The following is a 13715-nucleotide window of genomic DNA, read 5'->3' as shown; positions in this document are numbered from 1 at the left end:
ATGGGATGCAGCAGCACAATGTTCCAGTTGGATAGTCATTGGCATTTTATTGATCCACTGAAGGGATGAAAGGCTGAGTGCACCTTGCCATGTCCGAGGATAGAACCACGAGCCTGCGTTTATATGAACGCCATTTAGATTAAAATTTTAATCTCTTTTCTTCTTGCAAATGTTTCCTCTTCGCTGCTTAAGAACTTACCTCACAAAATGATAATTTTTATCCTAAATCAAGAATTATTAGGGGGATTTGGATATTATGGTTCATTATTTTAATATAATCACTACTATAACTTATCGAACTTTTACTTGGGATACAAGTAAATATGCCTATTATAATATCAACTTAATGATTAATCATAAAGAAATATAATGAATTACGGACTTAGTTTTCGTAAGTTTTTCCACCAGAGCTTGCAAATACATTTGCAAGAGCTACTCGTGCAAGAAATTCAGAAATAAATAAATCTACATATTAGGAGATTTAAATAATGAATGATTATCATGAATTATAAGAATCATAATTTAGCGAAGTCTGGTGTCTGGAGGAGTTCTCGCCATGACTGTACAGTACATAAGGAGAACGTGAGACGATGACTCTCACTTATTAACTCCAACAATTGAGAATGTGCTCCGAAGAAGCTGGACTTTCTTTGCACAAATTACAAGTTAGGAAGACCTTTTGCCGATTCCAAAGATTACACATTTTAAATGGCCACTAAAAAAACGTGAGGTAGCTGTTTAATCTGGCCTGTTTTCCTTGGTTATACCAATAATAAACGAGAGGGGTTAGTCATTCATGCTTTTTAGTCAATCAAGTTTTTCCACCTGAGCTTGCAAATACATTTGCAAGAGCTACTCGTGCAAGAAATTCAGAAATAAATAATTTTACATATTAGGAGATTTAAATAATGAATGATTATCATGAATTATAAGAAATTTTAGATACAGGTGAAACGTCCGGGGATTTGAAATTCAGAAATCCCACGCTATTTTATTTCAAGTTCATGCTCTGCTGTGCATATAGGCCGCAGGGGCTATACTCACCCATATCATTTCCCCCCTACTCTTATCGCGGCGGAACCCCGTGCCATTTGCATATATATTTAAAAACTGGTGATGGAAAATGTGATTGGAAAAAACAATTTCGAAAGGCGTAGAAATCGAAAGCTCTGAGTTTGTTTATTACCTATTTCATGAATATTCCGAAGATCCAATGCATTCAGTTCATCCCCAAACTGTACTACTACCGCCTCGCTGAACTGTTGTTCTTAAAAAACTGGGGAGAAATAATTTTAATATCGTTCCGAACTAAAGTCCTTTCGAAATTTGCGATATTATTAGATAAAAATAGCCTTGAGGAAAACGATGTAAATAGAATAATTCTTTCGAAACGAGGAAGGAAAATGCTAATTTCTAGTCAAGTGATGTAATCTTTAATCCATGAAAAAATAATAATTTTTTATTTATTTATTTATTTATTTATTTTTTTGAACAGCGAAGATTTACGGTTATTTAAATACGAAAAGTAATAGAAATTAAAATTGTGTTGAGATAGAAAAATATTTTTTATTAAAATTTTTTTTTTTTAACTGAATTCTTTATGGTCATTGTTGAACCTCTGAAACAATAAAAAGATTTTTTTAATATATAATCCGTTATATATTTTATATGTATAAAATATTATTTTTATTATGTATAAAATAATTTTTATATACATAAAATATTGTTTCTAATCTATAATATTTTTTATGTTTATCTTTTTATAAACTAACTAAAATTATGTTTTTTTTTAAAAACTTGATTATTGTTTAGAAACTAGGATATTAATTTAAATGTAGCCTGGAATAATGTTCGATATAATTGTTTTATTGGGTATTCCGTGAATTGGATAGATTTTTAGACATTTTGTCAATAATAAAATTAATAAAAAAAATTAACATTAGATAACGTAAATTAAGATTTAAGCAAGGAAAAGCAGATACCTTATCGAAATCTTTTGGTTTTCGAGAGATGAAGAATATCGAAACTAGTTTGATTGCCGGATGAAACTTTAAGATGTTTCTAATATTAATTTTCAATACTTTTCTATCCCATCCTGCAACAAAACATGTTTTGATGTTTTCACCCTTACTTTCCTGGTTAATTATTTGTTAAATTTTGAAATCGTTTTTCCTTTTTCTGTTCTTGAATATTCATTTGTGACCTTTACTGTGCATTCTTTTCTTAAATTCATTCCGAACAAGGATTCTTAAAGTACTTAATATATTACCAAACATTCAATTGATTGAACTTCCTTTACTGATTTATAAATGTTTACTGCGGTACTCGTTCCACCATTTCAAGTCTTTCCTTCCTGGATAATTATTCGTTAAATTTTGATAACGCTTTACCCTTTTCTTTAATGTTAATTTGTGAACTTTATCTAGCATCTTTGTTTTTCAATTCATTTTTGACGAGGATTCTTAAAATATATAAATATATGTTACGAAAAATCCTGTATAATAATCAAGCTTTGATTGAATTTGTTTAACTGATTCATAAATGATTACAACTGTACCCGTTTCAACTTAGACATTTTCCAAGTAATATGAATAAATTAATTTATGAATTTGTAATTGTGGTTTATACAAAAAGGTTTTTCTGTTGGAACTCTCAATTGTTTTCATTACCTTTATATTTTTTTAAGATTAAAATTTAAAGTTTGTTTTTTAATTGCTTTATTTTAGCTAAATTATTTACTGTTAAAATGACTTTTATATTATGTTCAATTGAGACAGTTTTTAAATCCTTCTAAGCACAACACAAACTGTTCAATCAAAAATAAATCGTACGAAGCATGACTAATAAGAAATAAAATATAAAGCAGTTGCACTGAATTTTAAAACAATGCAATAAAAAACAATGTCAACTATTATTAGAATCTCATTTAAAATTTATTGCTTTTTATATAAACTGCACTACTTCCCATACCTCCTTTAATCACTTTTAAATTTTCTGTTATCGCTTCACAAGTAGATAATTATTTTTCAATTAATAAAAATTACTTTCCAGTACAAATAAAATTGTCGTTTGCACATTTTCCAGTTGGGGTGTGTTGTCGAACATTTGATTTATTTATTTTTTTATTTGCTACCCCATAAGCGAAAGGAAAAAAAAAATTCTCTTATTAAGCTAAGTGCTTTGGATTGAGCTGTCGGAAGAAAGTTGCCATGGAAACATCACGCTATTGGATAATCCCGAATCCTGGATCTGTCAGGTTACCATTCACAACATCTTTTGCACCTGAGGCATTGGCACCCCATATTGTACCACCCACACCTACATCCCCAACAAAGAACCATTAGCTGTACCCCAGGCGTCTGTACACTACCCTCTCTAGAATCGTCTGCTAGTGATTAAGCACTAGCACCAAAAGCACTCCTCTTCTTTTTCAAAAGGGATGGAATGGTGATATTTCTGAACAGTATGCGACCCAGCTCATGCTATTAATATCGAATCTCTTAAGTATCGTCTGCACTCAGAAGAAGCCATTTTTATCAGATGTATTCAGCGAACCCTTAGAACGTTTCTTTATTCTTTGATTTTTGAGCGGAATATTTCTTTTTAATCAGAATCTGAGTGATATTCTTCATAAACGTTGTAATGGAAGTATTAAGATAAATAAATGTAGTAGACTTCAAGTTGTAAAAATTATTAATTTCATATCCAAAAGTGATGCAAACTCTACTTCCAGGTGAACTTTTTTTGTGTAAGCTAATAACCTGATTTTTCATTTCATAAAGAAGAAAATCAGGAAAGTCAGCTCATCAGAAATATGTTTCTAACTAAGTATCAGCACATCACTAGGAATAACTAAAATTCTGAAAATAGTATTAATTTAGATTCAAATATCCGAACTTCAATTTTTAAATACCTAACCTAAATGATGATGCATAAATAATGAAATGACCACCGTTTGTTTGAAACGTTTCCTGAAAATATTTCGTCAACGCTTGTCATTCCTTATCTGAACCAGAATTAAATTACTTTCCTAATTATAATTACTTTAATACTGACGAAACAAAGTCATTTTTTAAACAAAAAACTAACCCCCTGCCAAAGAAAACAAATCATGCTTTATCAGCAATTGCATTATTTTCTTATTATTTTAAATAAATTTTTTTTTTTAATAATCGTTTGCCTTCTACAATTTTAATGCCAATACCAAAATATAATTATCAAATACTTTTTTCTGCAAACCTAAACACTCCTGACAATATTTTTGGTTACCGGGCATTCAATAATTTTCGAACAAAATTTATTTTATTTTTTCTAAAATTTTCTACTAACCTTGATGTAATTGTTTTTTTTTCTTCCAAAAATTCTCTCTCTCGCTCAAAAAAAAAAAAAAAAAATTTTTTTTTTAATTTTAGAAAGTATTGACGATGGCGCTGAGTTATATTTTTAATAATTGTTTGCTTTTTAATCATTTAAAATTCCATACTGGTCAAAAAAAAAAAAAATGATTCTGAAAAATTTGTTACATTTATACCAAACATAAAATTTCATTCGACTTTTGCCTTCGCAAACTTAAATATTAAAGTTAATTACTTAAAACAAAACTGTTTTGTGACTGAAATTAAAATGCAAACTATTTTTAACCTCAAATCCAACAAACCATGAAATGCCACTTTCTAATATGATATAAATGATGATGAAACTTCTATTTTCATATATCCATGTTCTATATGGCTAATCCAACATGGAAGAAATGGAAGTATTCATGCTTCCGTGCCCATTTCATGGTAACTCAGAATTGAAGGCATTCATCATGCCTCATTACCAATCTTAATTTGTTCCTCCACCCTTAAAACGTTAGCGTCATCAAGCCCAAAAACTTTTCTGAACGCATTCAGTTTTTTTCATTTATTCGGTGCACTTACGTTTCGTCCGCGTGGAAATAGTTTTTGAACGGTTTCATGCTAGAGTTGCATTACCAATTTTTGTAATGGGTCAGCCTGTGTAACGTATTTCGTTGAGTTTTATTTTTAGCTGATGTGGAAAGACATCTTGTAATCGAAAGTTAGCCACTCATAGCGGATTTTACTTAAACATTTGGGAAATTATGTTTAAATTTCTTTCCTTTTTTTGTTGCTTATTTAGAGTTTTGTGTTTCAGTAAAGCACGTATTTTATCCCTGCTTTTTAATGGGTGGAACGAAACGTTGAGATAGTTTCACTTTAAGTGTATTTAAAAAATGATCTAAGTAGAATGGTATCTTTCTTTTTGACTTCTGATCCACTGCAATTAAATTTCCGTTGCGGAAAGATCGAGTTTTAATAATTTTGGGTAAGGATAAATCTGTGGTTTATTGCAATCGTGCATTTCAGAAAGCTCGACTCTGGCTTAAGATAATAGTTTTTATATTTTTTGGAATACAAACTGGTCCCCAAGATTTATCCATACAAAATAATAGAAAAGTTTGATTTGTAAATGATGAATCGAGTGTTCCAGAAGGTTCAATTATAATTTAATGAAATAGCTTTTATGGTTGAATCTTTGGTCCCCAAGAATTATCCATACACAAAAATATAAAAGTATGATTTCTATACGGATAAATTGGCTGTTCCGGAAAGTTCGACTCTGATTGAAGGAAATATATTTTATGTTTTTGCGTATGGTTAAATTTTTGCCGTTCCTTCCCCAAAATTTATTCATATTCAAAAATAAAAAAATTTGTTTTGTATACAGATTAGGTGCTCTAAAAAGTTCGACTCTGATTTAAGGAACCAGCTTTTATATTTTCAGGTATGGATAATTCTTTAGTCCTTAAAATTTATCCATACGCAACAATATAAAAATTTGGTTTGTGTACGAGTGCTCTAGAAAGTTCGATTCTAATTTAAGGAAATAGTTTTTATATTTTTGCGTATGAATAACTTATTTGGTTTAATGCAGTCAGGTATTCCAGAAATTTTGTATCTGATTTGAAAACTCTGAATAAGGAATTTTGGTAAATGCTTAATTGGGATTGGAATATATATTTCAAAATTATAACCTAGATCTAAGAATGAATGGACCTATGCAAAACCATACAAAACTGGTTGTCGGCATTGAGCGTCTCTGTTGCTTTAATTGGCTTATGACTAAGCACAGACTATAAACTTCAGTGAGTTCTGTAGCATAAAGCATATGCTCTATTAAAATATTTAATCTTTTATTTGAGGCATTTTCTAGATATTTTATCATGCTGTGTGGACAACCAAATGCACAAAGCTATCTCTTTGTACCACTGTTTTTCATTATCATACCTCCCCGCACATTTTTGCATAAAATTTGGTTTGGTCGGGAAGTTGTCTCTATTTTCCAAGAACCCCTACTAAAATTAATAGTGTGGAGTACAGTGACGAAGTGTTATTTATTAGCGCCGAAAATTAAATTTTTATCCCCGGACGGGACGGGGAATGTCCTTGTGCTTATAACGGACGCTCCACCCTTCTGTTTCCCCGCAGCATAGTTCGTTAAGGTTACAGTTAATAGGCTGGAGGTGCGGGAACAAAATGTCTCGTATGAAAACTATAGGAATATGTATTCATATTTCTCATCAGGTTATACTTGTGGGGTAGCAGAGGGGAGGACACCCTTCGAATTTAATCAGAGGGGGTCCAGATGGCAAATATCACGAAGGCACGTGTGGCTATGATGACCATAGGAGCAAACTTACGGCTACAGTGAATGGGGGAATTTTTTCACTTAAGAGAACGGAATTGGAATTATCTCATGCGCCTTATTGATTTCTGATTCGTTGCCTGGAATAAAACGTAATATGGCCATATTTGTACAAGTTATTTTTCTTCCTTTTCTTTCTTTCCCTTTTTTCCTAGTAGAAAATTACTTTTTGTTTTAGTTTGGTTTTATATGCATGTTAACCTAGTTATTTTATTCGTGAGAGTTTTTTCCCCCTTAATAACAATAGTAAAGTTACTACCCATTCTCAAACCACTGTATTTCATTTCATGTAACTTATCTCCTCTATTTTAACAACCCCAAACTTCCTAACGTAAATTTTAAATGTGCTCCCAAATACGAAAAACTAAATAATTTTTGTTGTTGTTTCCCATGATTTATTATCTAATTCCAGCTAAATCTAATCCACGAGTCCGTGTACTATTCAGCTATCACAAGAACTCCCGTTGAAAGTCTGGGGTCGTCTGCTGCTAATAGAATCAAAATTGATTCTAACTGAGATGAGTTCAACAAATAACACTACTCTCTTTCAACCTTAACCAATCCGAAATAACTCACCCCATTTTTCTATTCGACGGATCTTTGTAAATGCAGTAGCGGCTTTCATGTGAGTCTGGTGTCTGGAGGAGTTCTCGCGGCAACAGGATAGTATTTGAGAACGTGAGATGATTTCTCTCATCTCTAAACTAAACAATTGAGAATGTGATCCGGAGAAGCTGGGCTTTCCTTTAACTAATTACAAATTACGAAGACCTCTTGTCAATTTTAAGGATTGCATATTTTAAATGACCACTAAAAAAGCGTGAGATGGCTCTTTAATCCGGCCTGTTTTCCTTGGTTATACCAATAATAAATAGGAGGGGTGAGTCAATCATGCTTGCCTCTGTATTTTTCTCACATAGAACACATTTCTTCTTTTTTATGGATTAATTATTTCCTGAGAAAATGTATACAAAGATTGTTTCTGAAAAAAAAAAACGTTAATGAAAGCGTCTAGTGTTATCTTAGCGTTTATCTGCCGTTATTTTTTATACTTTTTTAAAATTATCTTAATTAAATCTTCCGACTTGTCAATGTGTGTTTCTTGCGTATATTTTCATTCCCCCCCCCCTTATTTAAAAATAATTTTAGCTAACAAAATGTGAGTATTATCAATGTTTATTTCTAACATTAATCTTATTGTGTCGTTTTAACTAACAAAATGTTTAATTTTGCAGTGGCATATTTCAACAAATTAATTGTATCAAATTACTGTTGTTTCAAAGAATGCCCTGCAGGTCAAAGAAAAAATTGTTATTTGAAGAATTTTATTCTAGTACCTCTCAGGAATCTGTTTTTTGTCTTTTGGCACACGAAAAGAATAAATAAATAAAGTGTGGCAGTCACAGAATGACGGTAGCTCCGGAGCAATCTCCTCTCCCCCCTCCCAAAGCAGATTAACACACCCTAATGCAGCTTTTATTGAATCCCAAGGCTCCTGCCTGCTCATTATTTATGCACTACGTCATGATTCACAAACCAACAATGCTGGTTCATGAAGCAAAAGAATAAACTCGTCCTTCCGAAAATATATTCCATTATTAATCCACCCTCTCTACTGCCACCCGATTTTTTTTCTCTCTCTCTACCATCCCAAAAAGCTAGAAGCAAAATTTTGTCTTGTTCTATGCATATTATCGTCTGCGGGTGTGATTCTTGCAGCTTGGAAACAGTTTTCTAAGCGATTTGTGGAAGAACAAAAAGAGGAAGGAAGGAAAGATAAATAGTGTTTTTGTTCTTTTGGCAAACGATTTGTGTGTGGTCTTTCAATTCGCATGTATAATAAAAGTCAGTAAAAAAGCAATTTTTGCTGTTAGTGAATATTAAAATTTTTATTTGGGATCGGTAATTTTCATTTGTAAGATGCTTTTGATAAAGAATGGGTGAAGTGTATACTAAATTTCAGTTTTTGATATAACTTTTTCTGATTGCCATGATAATTACACTTATGTGAGTTATAATTTGTAGCAGTAAGAAATATCTGTCTGACTTAAAATTTTTTTATACTTTTTTAATATTTAATTTATTTTCTTGTTTAGTTTAATTTTTTTTTAATAAGAAAACTTTTTTTTAACACAAATTACGATTCATATGCTTTTTTATACATAAAAGACACATTTAAGAGTCTAATCAAAAATTCTAAAAGAAAGAGGTAGTGTGTGTAAATTTGTATGTCTTTATTATAACTTCAAAACAGTTAGTGTTAGCATTCTGAAATTTTTACAGCGATAGCAACGGGCAATTTCAGATCAAGATTCAAAAATAATTCGTAAATCTTAATTATTTCTTTTGGGAGGAGCATTTAATAAGTAAATATTTTGTGTTGGTTAGCATTAATCATTAAACTGCTGACACTTTTACTTTTCTATATTTTAAAAGATAATATCAGCGACTTTTACTTGCTTACAGCTCTTTTTAATTATAATTAAAAAATAATAGAAATAAATTGCATAGACTTTTAAACTAATATCTTTTATTCGTTATGTCAGGCAAGAGCAAGGATCAACTTGGGTGGCATGTACGTGACAGAGAACTGCGTCTTAGAGTTAATCTTAAGCGTTATGGAATTACGTGTTTATTTATTTTTGTAGTTACGCTTTTAATACGTGTTTCTGTAAAACGAAATAACATAAAATAATTAGGAAAAAAATAAGTTACATACTAAAAAGCAATCTAAGTAATCAAAAAGCAAAGCAATCAAAAAGAAAAGTGTACCAATTTTACGAAGTTTTTTTTAAAAATTTTAAAGAATCCACCAATATTTGACTTGTAAATTAATTTCTCTCGTCTCCAATTTGCATAAAATAATAATATATATATATTTTAGCAAAAGAATTAATACTAAAAAATCAATTTCAATATTAATTGCTTTTACTGGCGCTGTAGTTTTAAATTGCTTGTTCCAAATTGTTTCCAAACGATTAATCGTAATTAATATTTAACAATATCGATGTAAAATATTTCAATTTTTTTTTAAAACACGTTTTATCTTGTATCCTTAAAGATTTTGTAATCAAGTTCCTGTACTCTCTAATACAAGTTCATTAAAGTACATTCTAGTTAAGCATGAAACTGTTTCTTTGAAGTGTTTTAAATTAAGCGATCTAAATCGACAAACCAATATTTACTATCGTTTGCTAGAAAAAGAGTTCTTTCAGAAAGGTGATGAATTGATTGGACGATGGAAAAATTAATTATAGTTTATAAAGAGTGAGTAATTCGTTCGATAGGTCAAGTCAGATTTTTTATTGGAAAATTTATAATCGCACATTGGTTAAAATTATATATTCTAATTGCGTGGAACACTATTTTGAATACACTGTTAAAAAATTTGGTGTCTTTAACTATAGTGCATTTTGAAATTAATTATACGATTCTCTGATTATCCGTAGCATGGCTGAATTAATCACCTTCCTGTGGTTACAAAAAATATGCATAATATTATGGTTTTAAGTAACTTTATTATGCTGCAAAATTGAGCTGATTTTTCGGAGAGTATACTTAGCTCTATAAATGTTAATATGAATTTCTCTGTTTATCGTTAGTTGGAACATTCGAAGTGAGAAGTAATGTAGTTTATTTATTTATAACAGTTGTTGAACAGCCTACCCAATTTTGAGTTTACGACTACCAATGTTCAACTCCGTAGCCTTGTAATATTGAACCCAATGCAGAAGACAAGGGAATTCCTGGATTTAGCATCGGTACAAACTAGCCTTCGTGAAGGATTTTTGATTCTCGTTACATGGGGAGGAAAATCACTAAAACCTCCCATGGTTAGCCACGACGAAGCGATTCAAACCCATGTCTACCATTGAGTATATTTTATGTCAACACTGCGGTTGGTGCGAGTCGATACAGAATTCGTATCAAACAGCCACAGTTGGGATTGGAACCTGGTCACGGCGACTCCCATCTTTGAATCTGTTTCGAGTCTGTTCAGTTTTTCTCTTCGCTTTTTCTTTTAGATGATAAAAATCTTCAATGATTTATTTACTTGTTTGGGCGTCAAAAGCCGAATGGCGAGATTGCAAAATTTGGCCTTTATCCGACATATTTCTCAGGCTCGGGCAGATCCAAGCTCCATGTAATCATATATTTTTCGGACTTGAATTAAAATTTTTCGGGCTCGGATCTCCAAAATCGTGCCCGTAACTCTAGTATAGAACCCCAAAAACATTTTTACTGCAAGATGGTTTACATATTTTAAAATATGCATTTTAACTGTAGCATTCTTTAAAAAAAAAATTTGCTTGGCGAAAGAGTCTTAAGAAACAAATTTATGTAAATTTTTGCCAATTTATCACCAAAAGTCATAAAGATCTTTATCTGGAAAACAAGCCTGTCCTATACTCTTGTAACCTTTTTACCAGATTGCATAAGCAAAGAAGTTATTGGGAACAAACTCATATTGAAAAACACCATAGAAAGCGCATAGATTTCACTAGATTAATTGAGCATGTATAAAAACAACGCAAACTTCTCCTATCTTACGCGTATATATATATTTTTTATTCATTTGTTTTTTTTTATGTACACTGAGGATACTGTTATACTTTAGTATCAATTTTCTTCCCCTTATTTGCTATCCTTTATCTTACGTTGTCCCTTTTGTTGTTTTTAATATCTTTCCTCTCTTATGAAGATGCAATATCCTGGTATAGAACTGAAGTGGAATTGGGGGGGGGGGATCTATTATTCACCATCAAGAAAAGAAAATGTCGCGACAGTCTCTAGATGTTCTTAGAACGTTTTTTCCTTCCCTACAGTTTTCAGCTTTATTTGATTTTCTGGGATGCAAGGAACAAAGAATAAGAGTCTTTTTAAATTTGTATATTGAAAAAAAAAAGTTCGAATTTAGCTTCTGACTCTGTACATTAATAAGAGGAGGGAAAAAAAGTAGCACTTGAGAAGTATTTAGTTATATGTGGGTGGCAACGCAATTTTTATCGTTTGCTTGCTGGTTTGTGTTTGCTTGATAAATTGAATGGCTTTTTTTTTCTTCTTTCGTAAAAAGTTCAAGTATATTGTTAAGTGATGTTTCACCATTATGGAGAAGGTCTGATTTATTTGTTGAGCTTTTGACGTTTAGAGGATATTAGAATATTGAAATAATTCGGTACTTTTTTGTATTTAGCTATCTAAATAAATTCTCTAAATAAATTCTCTAAGCGCTGATTAATTTTTTTTGCATTTTTTTGCAGTGAGTGTTTGTTATATTTTTACTATTGCAAAATTTAAGATAATTTTCATTTTAATAAATATACAATTACAATAGCAATTAAGATAATTTTAAGAAATAATTATTTACTGGTCGTCATGATACTTGAATAAACAGTAGTTAGGGATTTAATCTTTTATGTTAAAAATATTATTTACACCTGGGCGTGACATCTCAATTCTAAAGATACCAGCCAGACTAAATTATTTGCTAGCCACATTTTTCGCGAAAAATACGAGCGATTTTTAAAATGTTAAAATCGATGTACTTTTTGGTGACCAAAACCATAAAAATAGAACCATAAACTGAATAATGGAAACATATTTATTGCAAAGTAATAAGAATATTAACTTAAAGTAAGGTTGCAATGAGATCTCAATGGTTTTTGTATCTTCCACATATCATTAAAATAAAGAAAATATCAAAAATGATCCTATACCTCTAACGTTTCACGTTTTTATACTGCTGTCTTTCAAAGCTTAAATACGACCTTGCAGTCTTCATTTCAAATTCTGTTACACTAGAGTCAATCCTTGTTATTCTAGTTACTCTGTTACTTACTTGCCAGTCCTAAATATTCGATCGCCAATGGCGAGCTGGAGAGAGGAAATTTCGCACCTTGATTTACGCTAGTATTTTTTGTTATCTAAATCGAACATTATCTATACTGTAAGTCACATGTTCTCTAACGAGGCACATGCTTTAAGCCAAGCTGCAATATTCTGACGTAATGAAAGTAGTTCTTGTTGTCATAAATGTAATTCGTGATGTCATGAATGTAATTCGTGATGTAATCAATGCAGTTAGTGATAATCGTATGTGTACCGTAAATGATTCAAAATAAGAAAATTCGTGTTCCATGACTTGTTCAGCATTCTGACCTAAGAACAATAGAACATAACTGTGCAAATTTAAGCGTAGATCAGGAAACTACATCCGAAATTCAGAGTTGAGAAGTCTTTTCTATCAAAATAAAAAAAGAAACCAGTTACCAAAAAATGGATAATGAATGAACGTATAAGAAAAATTGACGGCAAATACTAAGGAATGCCCAATAATTAGGCATTCCTTACTATTCAGGAATATCCAATGACTGAATAATTACTAAAGAGTACCTAATCAATAAACGAATAATAAGACATACTTGAATCTGTAGAAAAATACTAAGGAATATCTAATGAATGAACAAATAACTGTACCTACATAATGTATAGGTAATTAATTAGGAAACTCTAATGAATGGGGCAATTATAATGAGTACTTAATCAATAGGCAAATAATAAATACTTGAGGAACCTAAAGGATGGACTAATAATAAAAAATTACCAAGGAATGAATGAAAAAAAAAAGTATACTAAACAAACCTCTTAATCACAGCATATGGGAAAAAACATGTTTAGGCAGGTAGCTAATGAAGTTAGCATTCCAATATTAAAGGAAACAAAATCTTTTTGAACTTAATGTCAGAAACTTAATGCTTGGTTTATTAATGTGGGTAACGTAGATAAAAAAAAAAGTTAAGGATCATAGTTGACGCTTGATTTTAGTAGTTCATACATATTTGCTGATACATTTATAAATAGTACTAAATTGTACCACGATTTCTTTCAAGATGTACTGTAATAATATGTAATCAAATCGGATTCATATCGTCCTAACCTTAGGATGGCCTAACCTTATATTGATGTAACTTTCTTAAACCATCAATTTCAACAGCATAATGAACAGT

The 13715-nt window shown here is 30.9% G+C and overlaps 1 protein-coding gene across 4 annotated transcripts in view; it reads left to right on the top strand.

The window, feature by feature from the left end:
* LOC107441868 (uncharacterized) overlaps positions 1-13715 on the top strand; it is a 261296-nt gene that overhangs the window by 227408 nt on the left and 20173 nt on the right. The window lies entirely within an intron of this gene.

The sequence above is a fragment of the Parasteatoda tepidariorum genome, chromosome 8 (assembly GCF_982258835.1).
Source record: "Parasteatoda tepidariorum strain Cologne lab strain chromosome 8, Ptep-v5.0, whole genome shotgun sequence".
Lineage (NCBI taxonomy): Eukaryota > Metazoa > Arthropoda > Arachnida > Araneae > Theridiidae > Parasteatoda > Parasteatoda tepidariorum.
Note: the sequence above shows the minus strand (reverse complement) of the source record. Positions and strands in the feature narration are given on the sequence as shown.